Consider the following 15,168-nt stretch of genomic DNA (forward strand, 5'->3'; position numbering starts at 1 on the left):
TAAGAACCTGGTTTTTTTGTTTTTGTTTTTTTCCATTTAGGTATTCAATTGTCTGGCCACCATCCACTCTTTTCAGACATGAAAAACAGACTGTTTCAAATACTAAACTGATGAAGGGAGAAAGTCAATTTCTGATAAGAATAAAGCTACAAATCTTAGGCAAGTTAAAATGTGCTAGAAAAAGACAAGAGGAGACTACTGGCAGACTTAAAACCAGACTGAATTGGAATCCAAAGGAAAATGCTCTAAGTGGAATTAAATTGAAATTGAAAATTTGAGGATGATATTTGCTACATACATGATAAGGGATTGATTTCCTTAAAACATAAGATTTTTCCAGTTAACATAAAAAAAGATATATTTTAATAGAAAAATGAGCAAAGGTCTTGGACAAGTTAAACAAAAGATGAAATTCATATGAAGTAAAAAATATATATAAATAAATGTTCTATACACTAGAATTCATCCACATTCATTTTTAAGCAAAGAGATACTAATTTACACCTACCAAAATAACAAAGGTAAAAAAAAATTTGATAAAACAAATTGGTGTGTGGAAGATATTTCAAAGGAATGTAATCTGGTACAATCTTTTAGAAGGTCTATTTGACAATATATTTAAAAACTCTTAAAATAATCATATCATTTTACCAGAATTTTACTTCAAGGAAAATTTTCTCAGGAAAGTAATCAGAGAAGTGCAGCAAAGTTTTATACAGTGCTATTTTACAAAAAGAGCTACTTAAATGTTTAATAATTGGAGGAATAAAAAAAAGGATATCCACACATAAGAGATGTTGGCATTAAATTTCATAACATGGGAAAATGTTCATAACATATAGTAAGAGTATTTAAATCATCTGCTTGGTAGAACAAGTTGTGCAACAATATTTTTATAAAGGAGAGTAGGGAAAAACTAGAGACTAAGGGCATTAATAAATGTGGTTTAAACTATCTTTGCAAGACTCCTGTAACGCTGCCTCCAAAGCTGTAGGTTCTTACATGAGTAGCTAAATAAGAGCTGAATGCACGGACTACCGTGCCCGCACCTGTGTTGTCTGTCACGCCAGTTCACAACTTGGGGTGATTTCAACATGAGGAAAATACACAGGTCTACCCTGGTCTTATAAAAGAAAATTGCCCCCTCCACCAACCAGATCTACTTTGATGGCAAAAGTTTACAGTTCAAGTCATCTCCCACTAAGGTCATTATAGAGTTAGAGTTTTTGACTTTGGTATGAAATAAACATTTTTGGAGCACTGTTATGCTTCCCTCATTAGCTCCAAGGGGTAGCAGTAGGTTTCCCCTTTCTTGCACTCTGTTTAAAACTGTCACAGTGAATTGCTATAAATTCACAGCTACTGTTTCCCATTCCAGAAATAGGCAAAGTGCTTAAAGAAGCGAAGTGTCTTAGGCTGTAATTAAATGAAGGGCTGATAACTTAGGTTAAGAAATCAAGGGGGGGAAAATCTCAAGAAATTTGAAAATAAGGGTCCCCTGCAGTGGAATACGGTGGCAGAGGTGAGTGCAGTTGCGCATGAAGCACAGGTTTTGGTGGCATGGCCGCCAGGTTTTGTTTAATAAACCAAGCAACTAACACCCACTGCTCTTTCTCTTCCTGACTGCAACTCCAAGTCATGAAAGGGCAGGAGAAGAGCTGGTCCCTGAGGGAAAAGAAATGTGAAAATATACATAGTTGCTGAGAACCTGATGCCATTTTTCAAGCTGTTTTGCGCATAAGGAAAGTGAACTGTGTGTTTGTGCCACAAGATGCCACCCTTCCCTTGAAAAAAAGAGACTAAAGGTAATGAAATAAAATGCAAGTTTTCTAAGAGTCCACCTCTCCCACTTTTCTACCGGTATAGCTTTAGATTGTGTGAAGGAAAAGCAGCAATATTTTAATGCAAGGAAAGAAACTATTTCTTTGTTAACAATTTCCAAAACTCTTTTCAACTGCTACAGAAACATTACTTTTCCTTTCTATCTGACAATGGATTACGATTTCATGGGCAAAGTCAGGTTCTTGGTGTTAGCATGGCTTTTGAGGTACAGCCAAGCTATTACAAAAGGCCAGCAAAATAGCATATTGTTGCTATCCACAATTTTAAGCTCCAATTTCTCCAAGAGAGATGTTTACATTCTTGTGCCCATTGAAGCAAAAACAAACAAAAAACAAAGAGAAAGACAAAACAAAACACCAGATACAGGATTTGCTTTTGATGATTTGTTTGATGTGCTCCTTCTATGAAAAACCACACTCCCCTGCACATCCATCAATACGTAATCACCTGAACGCAAAGGTTAAGGCTGCCACAGCAAAAAGATATTGACTTGTAAACTGGAAATCAGTGTAATCCATAATAAAAAAATTCTTTATATTTTAGCTGAAACCCATACCTATTTATGAATCATGATCCTTGAATTCATCTTTGAGTTTTGCTGGATTACTGATGTTGCCCTAGTGCTTTGTCTTTCTCTTACGATGAACCTCCTAGTGCCAGTAAATCTGTCTGCACTGTCAGTGGTAGGTCTTCAATCACCTTTTTGCATTGGTGAGAAAAATTGACATTTTTCAATTATTCTCCACAAAAGCATGCCATGAAATAGATGTGACCCTGAACACCTGATTTAACCTGCCTACGCCTCAGTTTTCTGATCAGAAAAATGAGGTATTTTAGTGACTCTTCCCCGGGATTGTCTTCTAACACCTTTGGTGAGGTTTTTATGACTCTCCCTCCTTGAGGGCTCTGATTGTCAGAGCACTGCTGATTAATAAAGGGAAGTACTGGGAATTTGATGGAATGCCAATATTTATATTAAATTCCGATCTTATTCCTATATTCCTATTTCCACAAACCATTCTGCCTCTGTAGCAATGTCTGACCCTTAATGTGGCTAAGGACAATGTGTAAAGCAAAGGTGTCCTAGGATGAATTGATCTTTGGAGAAGCTTGGTGTGAAACTCTACTCAGTGATAAACAAAGCTAAAATAGCCTTTCTTTATTGGAGCATAGTGAGAAGATGGGTCACTAGAGTTTCACTGTTCTCCCCTGACATTCCCCAAATTAACCTCTTTTTCCAGTTCTCTATCAGATTTGTTGTTTGGAAGTACTTGAGTTGCCAAATAAAATACAGGACATCCAGTTAAATCTGAATTACAGTTAAAAAATGATTTTTAAAAGTATATGTCCCAAATATTGCATGCATATTATAGTAAAATTTAAACTATTATACTCAAGTAATTATTATGCTACTAAAAAATTAGTTGGTTTTTATCTGAAAGTTAAATTTAACTTGGCATACTGTACTTTTATTTGCTAAATGCAACACTAAAAAAATGTGAGAATGCTCAGATGGTTTCTATGCCATATTCATTTCCACAAAGAATAGCAAGATCCCCATCACCTAAAATGATGCAATTCTAATAAGATAAAAAATTTCTCAGTGCATTAATTTGTATTACTCAGTCTATCCATATGTGTGTATGTTTCCTTCAAAGTTTAAGATTTATATATTTTGTATTCTGCTTTTTCATTTAATATATACAATATTTCCATACCTACATTTAAAAATTATTATACAATCTTATGTTGCACATAAATTATTTAACATTTTCCTATTTCTAAACACCTAGGTTTTATATATATACTCTGCTATAGGTGTTATGGCAAATTCTTAAAGCACACAGAATTTGTTTTCTGTTAAGTTGTTTTTCTAGAAGAAATTTCTAGGAGCGAGGTTAATGGGTCATCAAGAATTGAGTACCTAAATTATGGTTGAATAATCACATTTAGACTTCTTTTCTCATCCCATGTTAAAAGAGGAAGTTGGGAAAGTAGAAGAGATAGGAGGAATGCATGAGGACACAATTTTACGCCTTACTAGCTCTGCAAGTGGACGCTCCCTTTACAAGAATATCTCATGTTCTGAGAGGAAGCCGTTTCTACTTTCCCCACTGGTTGTAAATGGATTTTGAAAATTCAGCTGAACACCATATATTTTAGTAACCAATAACTTTTCTATGTCATCCACTTCTTCCCTGTGTGTCACCAGGCTTCTGTGACCTTCACAAGTATCCTCATCAGGAATGTGCTTCTGGGCTGATGTGACTGCTTCTTCGATCGGTTTCTCATGGTATGTTATCAGAGGAATCCTGGGGTGGTTTGAAGCTGTATGTACCCCAGAAAACTATGTTCTTAAAGCTAATCTATCCTCTGGGTGTGGACCCATTGTAAATAGGATCTTTGGGTGAGTAAGACCTTAATTTAGGATGTGACCCACCTCATTTGGCATGGGTCTTAATCCCTTTACTGGAGTTCTTTTAAGAGAAAGACATTCAGACATAGAGAAAGCCATGGAATTAAGACGCTGAAAGCCACAAAACTTGGAAGAGAAGGGAGAGACCAGCAGACACTGCCATGTGCCTTGCTATGTAACAGAGCAGCCAGGATCACCAGCAGTCAGTCTTTTGGAGGAAAGCATCACCTTGATGATGCCTTGATTTGGACATTTTTCTCAGTCTCAAAATTGTAGGCTTATAAACTAATAAATTCCCATTGTTGATTGCCAATCCATTGTATGGTATCTACTTTTGGCAGCTTAGCAAACTAAAACCAAATCAGGATAGATCTGTTCATAAACTGCTCATGCACTTCTTCCTGTTGGAGATGACAAATAGGTTTGAAAAAATTGCTTTAACAACAAGCTGGCCCAAGAGAGAAATGCCTCCCCAATTGGTTAATGATCTTACCCAGAGAGGAAAAGGAAACACTACAAATCAATCAGGACTATTTTCTGTGAAGACAAAACAGGGACAAGAAAGAGGACAGAAAAGGGCAAATACAAGGTGATGAGTCCAGGTGGGGTAACTGTAAATTGCTTTCCTTTTCAACCCTGAATATCTTTTAAGATGATTTAAAAATAAAACAAACAAGAGAATACTAACTAAAGTATAGAGAGGCATAAAGACCCCAAACTAGAGTTTCCACAAGTTATGTTGTCTGGTTAACCTCAGCATTACCCAATTATAATTAAACCAGCATTTATGAAGATATAAGTCATTATTTATAGCTCCACAGGTAAGCTCATAGGCTGATAGCTTAAACCTTGTTGGAATTATTGTGCTTGAGGAAACTTTGCTTCTGGAAAAGCTATGGGTTTAAATGGAGAGTGCAACAGCATTTCAATATGGAGCCAAAATGGGAGGAAGGTAATTCAATGAAAGTTCTATAGGTGCTCAAAGCATCTTCTGTAGTGCCCTTGCTTGAAAAAGGTCCTTCCTTTCCCAAACAAAACTTTAGTTAGGAGTTCTATCAGCATTTACCAAGTTTCAGGAGGAACACTAGTAGTTCATCAGAACATTAAGAGGTGATCTTCAAAATGAGGTCAAATGAGGAAAGTTACTTGTTCTCTGTCTCCTTCTCTTGCAGCTCTATAATGGACATTAGAAGAGTGAAGAATGAGATAACTTGCAGTGGAAAAGCCTGTTTAATTTTATTTAGCTCAGCACTTCCAAAATTTATAAGTAAGGAACCCATTTTTTCACAATCCCTATAAACATTTCAAGGGATCCTATTTTCTAAAGAACAATTTTTGAGAAACTCTGTGTTTAATAAATTTATCTCAATAATAAATAATAAACAAAGGGGTATAGAAAAAGTTGGTTGGAGATGCAGACTAATTTCCAATGTGTATTGTAGCCTAATAGCTTGTCCTTTACATCTGCTGAGTCACCTGGAATGAATCATCTACAGTTTTTATTTAGAGATTTGAGTCTCTGGGAAGGAAAATAAAGGAAGAGGGTAAAGGTTGCTCAGGTTTTATATTCAGTTATCCTAGTTAAACTCCATGGCTTTAAAATAGAAAGGAGAGCAGGGAAGTGAGCTGGCCATAATATAATTTAACAGAGCAGGATTTTATTTATAATCATACCTTCTAAACAAAATGATAATGGGGTCTTAAAAAAAAGTATATGTCATGGACACTGAGAAGGATGAAATTAGGAGGAGGAATGTTAAATTGATTAAGAGGGCTCGCAATTGAATTGACCAGTGGGAGGGGAAGAAAGATACAGAAGGCTAAAATTGGATCTATAGGAATAATACATTGTGGAAAGTGATGCGGCACAGTGCTACAGATTATTTTCAAATGAAACTAAAGTGAAATGGTTTGGAAATAATATGTGTCATTTTAGATACTTAACTACTAATACTCAGAGTGTGGAGTAATAAAGAACATTTAAAAATTTCTAACAACAAATAACTTGGTATTCATTTAAATTAATAAATACTGATTGATTATCATATGTAATATAGAAAAATGGAATTTAGAATGTAAAGGACCAATCATGATTTCAATGAAGGAATATTATAGATACTTTAGTATAGAAAAATTAATAGTATAAATACTTTAGTAAAGGAATAAAATAAGTACATATAAATAACTCATGTAAGGCAGGATACTTTCATTTTTGAGGAGAAGAGTAATGTGATTAGATCCGAGTTTGGGAATATTAACCCACCAGTGATATCCAGAATGAGTCAGTAAGAAGACTTGAGAAATAGGAATGGATGAAAGTTCTTGATTTTCAAAATGGGAAAATAATGGATTTGAGGAATTAAATCAGGGATCAGCAGACTTTTCCTATGAAGGACAAGATAGGAAATATTTTTGGCTTTGCAGGCCATATGGTCTAAGCAGTGTGAAAGCAGCCATATGCAATACATAAACAAATGGACATGGCTGTGTTCCAGGAAAGCATTATTTACAAAATTGGACAGCAGGCCATAGTTTTCTAAACCTGGAATTAAATAAAGGCAGTTAATCTCTAGTGAAAATATAAAAATATATTACCAAATAGCTAGATTATAAGGATATAACAAATGTGATCTTTAGGTACAATAATGAAAAAATCATGGTGTACTAATCTCATTAAAAGCAAAGTTATTTGGATTTCTGACTCCAACAAAAGCCGGCTAGCTCATTACAGACCAACCCTTCCATTGGTAACAAATAGAAAGGCTGAGTATGTATGTATGTGTGTGTGCACATGTGCATGTGCTCGTCAGAGAGCAGCCAAGGCAGTAAGGACTTGTGGAGTTTTAAATTCATATAGAATTAAAATATAGGTCAGAAATAGTCCAAAGACAGAAGGGGGTAAATGGAATTACTATGTTCAAAGATCCTTACATTGTCCATAAATGGGTAAAACTACAAATTTCAATTAGATTTTAATAAAACAACGGTGAATGTTGTAATCTCATTAAAGAATGATATTCTTTATCATTAAAGAATAGTAAAAGAAGGTTTTGGATAACTAGGAAGCTAAAAGAGAGGAAAATGGAACAATAAAATATCACTTAATCCAGAATAAAGCAAGAAAGGATAGAAAGAAAAAAAGGAACATAAATAGGTGGGACAAAAAACAATATTAAATGGTAGATTTTAAACCCAGACATGTAAGTAATTATATCAAATATAAATGGACTAAATACACTAATTAAAAGATAAAGATTGTCAGATTGGATTAAAAAATTCAACTATATGTTGCTTACAAGAGATATACCTTGAATACAAGGCTATCGAAAGGTTCAAGTGAATATATATCTTGAAAGCTATCAAAAATTAGGTTGGTGTAGCTACACCAATACCAGGAAGAGTATACTTTAAGGTAATAAGCACTATTAGAGATGAAGAGGGACATTTCATAATAATAAGAACCAATCCACCAGGAAATTATAGCTTTTAAATTTACATTCATTTATCTTATAAAATAGCCTAAAAATTGACAAAAGTAAAAAAGAAAATATTACAATAATAGTAGAAGAATTAACACATCTCTTTTGGTAAGTGGTAGAACAAGCATAAGGATATAAACCATTTGAATAATATGAGCAAACAGTGTTATTTGGAAGATCAGTTGAGATCTATATTTTGGTAAATTGTTTGACAAGACTTTCAATGATAACCTTGTGATAGATGAATAAATATAGGCAGCATGAATATAAAGTTAGGTGGATTTCAGTGAACGAAACAACCCAAAGAGTTTGTGTAAGCTCTCTAATGCCAAAAAGTTATGTTCCTGGTTCAATTCTATTCAGTTTAAATCCTATAGAGCTAATACCAGTGACTCTAGACTCAGATTCAAAGTTCTCTTAATGGTTTCAATCACTAAGCTAAACCTATGAGATGAAATTTAATTGATATAAATTCAAACTCCTATGTGTTGCTTTTCTTAGTGTAAAAATAGTCGAGCATTTTTAAAAAATTGAGATATAAATACATACAATAAAGCACACAAATCTTAAGTGCACCACTCAATGACTTTTTACCTACATGTTCACCCACGTAACCAGGTCATACAAAATTTCCAGCACCCTGGAAAGGTTCCTCAGGCTACTTCCAAGTCAAATCTCTCTCCTGCAGAAGTAGCTAATATTGTGCCTTCCATTTTATTATAGATATTATCCATTATGGAGCGATTAACATATATAAGTTCTTGAATGTAATATAAATGCAATCATATATAAATAGTTCTTCTGTGCTGGCTTCTTTCTTTCAACAAAGTGTGCAATTCATCCCTGCTGTTGTGTGTAGCAGTGACTCCTTTTTTCCCTTCCTTCCTTCCTTCCTTCCTTCCTTCCTTCCTTCCTTCCTTCCTCCCTCCCTCCCTCCCACCCTCCCTCCTTCCTTTCTTTCTTCCTTTCTTCCTTTCTTCCTTTCTTTCTTCTGCTGTGTAGCATTCTTTTATATGAATATATGGCAATTTGTTTACTTACCTGACAAATATTTGTATTGTTTCCAATTTTGAGCTATTATCAGTAAAGCTGCTATGGACACTCTTGTACGCATCTTTTGGAGGACATATACACTGGGTTTCTCTTGAGTTTAATTTCAGGGTCATAAGATTGAAGTAGAATTTCTGGGTAATAAGATTGGTACATGTTCAGCTTTCAGAGATAATGCTAAATAGTTTTCCAAAGTGTTTATACTAATTCGTCTTCTTACCAGCATTGTAGGGTTTCAGATGTTCTATATCCTTGCCAACAGTTACTCATTTTAGCCATTCTGCTGAGTGTATATTCTGCTCCTACTAGTTTTAATTTGCACTTACCTGATAAATAATGACATGGTGCACTTTTTCATATGCTTCTTAGCCATTTGGATATCCTTCTCTGTGAAGTGCCTATCCTAGTCTTAGGCCCATTTATCTTGTGTGTCTATCTTTTTATTGAGATGTAGAGATTCTTTATATGTTCTAGATACAACTCCTTTTCTGGATCTATACTTAACAAATATCTCCTCCAAGTCTATGGCTTCTCTTTCACTCTCTGAATGGTATCACTTCATGAACAGAATATTCTAATTTAGTTAAATCCAATATATAGTTGTTTCTTTTATAATTAGTGTATTTTGTGTTTGGTTTAAGAAATCTTTGACTACCTTAAGGTCATGAAGATAATCTCCTAGCATTTTATATTTAGATCTATGGCTGTCTTGAATTGATTTTTGGGTATGGTGTGTGGTACATTCTATGTTCAGTTTTTTTCCATATGGATACCAATTGACTCAGCACCACTTACTGAAAAGATAATCTTTTCTCACTGCATCACAATGGTATATTTATCATACCATAGATGATAGTTGTATTTCTATCTACCCCCTACTCTTTTATAGTTCTCTTTGTCCATCCCTGTATTAAGGGCACATAATCTTAATTATTATAGCTTTATAGTAAGTCTTAATATCTAGTATTGTAAACTCTCCTTCAAGATTGCAAGATTGTCATGTTTATCATAGATCCTTTGCATTTCCATATAATTTTTGGAGAATCTGCTTGATAATTTGCACCAAAAAATGCTTCCTGTGATTTTTGGTTGAAATTGCATTGAATCTTTAGATCAATTGGATATTGACAAAAGCAGTGAGTCTTCCAATCCATGATCATGGTATTTATATAGGTCTTCATTAATTTATCTAAGCAAGGCTTTCTTTCATTAGATTTATTATCTATTTCATGTTTTTGATGCTATTATAAATAATATATTAAAATTTAATATTCTAATGGTTTGTTGCTAGTATATAGAAATCAATTGATTTTATATAACGATCTTGTATCCAACAAGTACTTTTAAAACTCTAATAGTTGTTAGTTTCCTTTTGATTTTTTTACATAAAGGTCATGTCATGTGAGAATATAAACAGTTTTACGTGTTTCCTAGTCTTTACACCTTTTAATTCTGTTAAATTGCCTTCCTGCACTGGCTACACTTTCCTGTACAATATAGAAAAGAAATGATGACAGTGGACATCTCTATCCTGTTCCCAAACTCAAAAGGAAATATAAAATATTTCTCCAGTAGAATAATGTTAGCTTTTGCTTTTTAGAAACCTTTTCAGATACATAATACTGATATACTCACCTTACAACCACTTATGTGAACATGACTGAATATGATTCAGAAGAGTGATCTAGCTCCTTTATATAAAAAATAGGGGAGCAGATGTAGCTCGTGTGGTTGAGCACCTGCTTCCCATATATGGTCATGGATTCTGACAAAGTGGAGTGAGTGCTTAAAAAGAGGTGATAAGAAAGCTAAGGGTTTGGGAAGCCATGTATAGTGAGGAATTATTGAAAGAATGGGGTAGAAAGGACATTAGCTTGTAAGGTAGAAGAGGGAGTAAACTTGATACTGCAGAATGGTAAAATTAGAATGGGAAGGTGAAAGTCACAATGAAATTCATTTGGACTCAATAATTTAAGCAATACCTTTATAATGACTAGAGCTTTCTAACAGATGAATAGAGTTACCTCTTGAGAGACTCAGTGTGGAGTAGTCTGGGTGTGGTTGATAGGATTCCTACAGTAGGTGGGAAGTTGTGTTAGGTGATTCGTTTATTGGAAAAGAAGTTGTAGCATATAATTTATAGAATCCATTCTAATATTAAAACTATGATATTATAGGAATTCTGTACAGGACAAATGCTCTGACTCCTTTCACATTTTAAAGATGTGCCTGAAATTGATTCCGAGAAACAGTGTTCAAAAATTAGTATATCTTCCATCAAATAGTGTCTTTTTCTAATGGTTAGCACTTAATCTGTGGGACCTAGAAAGCTTCTGAGGGAATATGTCCACTTAAGAAAGGATAATACCTCTAATGACTGGCTTAGAAAACAAAATTCAATTGCCTTAATTTTGCTTCATTTCATTTGTTCTTTACTGGCTGTGTCAAAAAAGTTGCTATTGCCCAGAGAAATTCATGATAGCAAGGTGGTTAAAAGTGGGGAGCTGAACTTGGACTGACTGTTTACTCAAGTCTTTAACACTTGCACATCCTGTGATCTTGGTCAATCTATAGTACAGTTTCCTCATCTGTAAAATGGGGAAGATAATAGTAGTTGCCTAAAGGGTTGTTGAGAGATTAAATGTGGAGAAGCCTTACAGAATGCTTAGCCTGTTAATGGCATTTAAAATAGGTTGTTGTTTCCCCTAAGAATTTGTTAGTCATCAAGTGGAGAATATTTCTGCAGGACAATTACTGCTTCATGCCTGTAGTACTCACCTGTACAAGCATTTTGAGATGATAGTCAAGAGGGATAATAAAAGATTAAAGTCCTCCTAGCACTTTTCTTAGGATTTGAGTGGTGGGAAAATACTTGTTCAGGCTCAGTCCTCAGATGACAACTAGTATCTTCCCTCTGCTGGGCTACTGATTCAAAGCTGGTAACAACCATATCTCCAATTGTGTGAAGAGGCAGCAGTTGCCTTCTGGAACTGCATGAGAACTTCTTCCCAAGGAAAACACACACCCAAGTTCCACATGGAATTTGAAGGGGAGGAGAATTTAAAGGTAAATACTACTTTAAAATCACTAACAGGAATTCTCATGTACTACACAGGTCACACACACACGCACACACATGCACAAACATGTTGATTCAAATCAGTCACTGGGATCAGTTGAGTGAAAGAAAGAAAATCAAATAGAGATATGTTAATCTTAAATTTATTGATGAAGGCTTTGTAATTCTGCTATTATTCTATTTTCTCATGGGGGTGAGCACCTCAGGGTCTGTTTTAGTTTCTCAGGCTGTTTAAAGTAGATACCATGGATGGTTTAGCTTGAACAATGGGAATTTATTAGCGTACAGTTTTGAGGCTGAGAAAATGTCCAAATCAAGGCGATGCTTTTTCCCAAAGACTGGCTGCCCATGATCCTGGGCTCTTCTGCCGGTGGCTTCTGTGGCTTCTCTCAATCTCTCTCTCTCTCTCTCTCTCTCTGTATTCATTCCATTTAGAAAAATCTCCAGTAATAGGATTAAGATCCATCTGGAATGATGTGCGTTGCACCTTAACTGAAGTTAAGCTTATCATAAGGTTCAACTTACAGTGGATTCATACCCTTGGGAATGGATTAAATTTAAGAACATGTTTTTCTGGGGTATATAAGGCTTCAAACCAAAGTATGACAACTATGAGTATGGACCAGGATCTGGATTAGTAGCAATATTCCTTATACAAAAGCATCTCACTTTAGAGTGAAATTACCATGGCAAAAGGGGGATTAGCTGAATACTTAGGGCATTGTTTGGACATCGTCATCTCCCACCAGCATTACTCAGGAAGGCTGAGTTCCTCCCATCGCACCTGCAGTTGGAACTGCCTGGGGCTTCCTTAACGGTGGGTGGATTGCTCAAGTCTCAGTGTTTGCTGTGAGGGGGTAGACTTTAGTGATGTTAAATGCTCCCTTCTTCCCACTGTTGCTATTTGGTATTTGGTAGCATTTTCTGCAGGTAATTGCTGCACCAGAGGGCTATTTTCACTCATCAAAAGTTTGCTAGATTTTAAGAAATTTGGACTAAAATGCTATGGAGAAACTTCTACACTCTGAAGGCAAATTCCCTCTCCACCCCTACTGATGCCTCCTGGGAGAAATGTTTTGCTTTTATGTAAAATGCTAAAATACTTTTCAGGGGTCAGGAAATTCAGTTTTGGACCTGGATTCTAAAAATGAAATACAAATAGATCTAAGTAGAGGACTCTTAAATTAAACACATCCTCACAAAGTTAGTTCTGAGTTCAGGTTTCATTGCCAAGTGACACCTTAGAAAAATCCTCCACAAGGGGCCACTTGTGCTCTGTTGTAGCATTTCAACAGACTCTCAAGAGTTGGAAATGTTTCTGTTGAGATTCATCTTGATGTGTGGGGTAAAACATGGCTGTTTTAAAATTTGTTGTGTTTCTTAAAGTTAAAAAAAATAAGAAGGGACCAGCTGTGATGACTCACCCAAACTGTAAAAAGCAGGTCTGTTAAAGAATTTTAATCCTAATAGTTAGGACACACATGGTAGCTTAGAGTTATGTGCCCCAGAAAAACATGTTTTTAATTTTATTCCATTCCTGTGGATATGAACCCATTGTAAGTAGGAATTTTGATGAGGTTGTTGTGGAATTTAAGAGAAATTCAATTATTTGAGTATAGAGAGGCCAGGACTCAGCAATGATTTTGAGAAGGAAAAATGGTTTATTGACGGCCGGCCGGACTCGGGAGCTTTCAGTTTGAATCCTGAGCCCTGAACAAGATTTTCAAACGTCTTTTATACAGAGAGGAAAGGCCAAATGGTCCCTTTGTTTCAGTTCTCAATAGGCTTCAATTAGCATATATCTTCCACATCTTAGGTAAGCTTTTAGCATGGACTCCAGACATTCTAGATAAGCCTTTAGCACATTTGGTTTTTGCATTTCCCCTAAATACTTAAAGTTTATAGCCCCCGCATTGTTAAACATTTCCTGGGACTGGAGCCGCTGCCAGTCCCCAAGGGCAGGACTGCAGCCCCCCACCGTTCCACACCCACAAGTCAAACAACTTAGTTATCTCTGAAGAGACAAAGAGCCCTCCACCCATAGCCCACATCATTCCCCCCTTTCTGCCAAAGTTTAACTTGCTAAGCTTTGGCATAATTATTGTTGGAGCTATGAGGTGGATGGCTGTTTGTTGTCTTGATTGATTATTTATCAGTCTTTAGTACAGCATCCAGGACTGTTTTTAGAAGTTTAGAACTTTTCATTCTGGACAGCAGAATCTTGGGCAGGGGCCTCCCGCAGTTATTCTGCTGCCACTGGCACTCACGTGGATTTCCAGTCAGGTTCCAGATCCATCTATTACTTTTATTTAAAAGAGTTTACACCTTTAATTTAAAAGGGGTGCTGAAGGGAGACGATCTCTTTTCTGTAACTGCTTCCTGCTGGCCATGGGCTGTAGTCATTGCCTAATAAGGTGTAAAAACTCTTTAATTTATTCTAACTGGAGGAAGATGGATCTGGCATTCTGTACGAAGTTGGATGAAGTTTTCATATGGTTAATAAGATGTTCACTCTGAAAGAAACAAACTTAATTAAAAATTTGGAATACCTGTTTTTAAAAGAGGACACATTGGATTACAGAGGTAGACAAGGTTAGGTGCCTATAAAGATGGCATTCCTTAAAAGCTGGTGGGAACAGCATATATATATATTTTTTAAGTTATCCATCTTTAGAGAGAAATTGCAACAGACACTTAGCTTTGTCTGAAGACACATTCCAAGCTGTTCAATGATTGACACTCATTCGCTCTGTCAGATGCTCCTGGTGAACTGGCACTCCTTGGGCAACTGGCTTCACTCAGGATTATAACACTAATTTGGAAATACTCTTAGTTTTCACCTGTGGGAGTGATCAGAACTACAGAATAAAGATTTTTACACCTTGGTTTTCATTGTACAATTTCTAGCAATTTTGACTTGTTCAATAGGTGACTCACCATCAGCAAGCAAGCCTCACTTTTGCTACACAGCAGAGTACAGCAGAATATAGAAGTTGACTGAGACTGGCTGAGACTGCCACCTTATTCTATAGACATGTTATTAACTGTTTAGAAAATGATTTTACCAGGAATTTAACATGTCTAATATACTTCTGCACTTGATCCAAAATAGAAAAGATAACATTACAATTATTAGGCATATATTTAGTACAGGATAAAAGTACAGCACTTAATATTAACTAATGTATTACTTAATGCATAAGGATTCAGAGTTGCAATTATTAGTTTTGAGTTTCAGGTTTGTAATACCTTACATGTTATCTCTCCATGAGAGCAGGCCATAATGCCAATTGTGTTTAAGT

General features: G+C 35.5%; 1 long non-coding RNA gene across 1 annotated transcript; it reads left to right on the top strand.

Annotated features, from left to right (window-relative positions):
• Positions 1-744: 744 nt before the first annotated feature.
• LOC111761083 (uncharacterized) lies at positions 745-6,231 on the top strand. Its single transcript, XR_002794549.2, has 3 exons — positions 745-1,805; positions 4,055-4,135; positions 5,431-6,231. It is a non-coding gene; the product is annotated as an uncharacterized lncRNA (long non-coding RNA).
• The last annotated feature ends 8,937 nt before the right edge of the window (positions 6,232-15,168 follow it).

Source organism: Dasypus novemcinctus, chromosome 17, assembly GCF_030445035.2.
Source record: "Dasypus novemcinctus isolate mDasNov1 chromosome 17, mDasNov1.1.hap2, whole genome shotgun sequence".
In the NCBI taxonomy this organism is placed as follows: domain Eukaryota; kingdom Metazoa; phylum Chordata; class Mammalia; order Cingulata; family Dasypodidae; genus Dasypus; species Dasypus novemcinctus.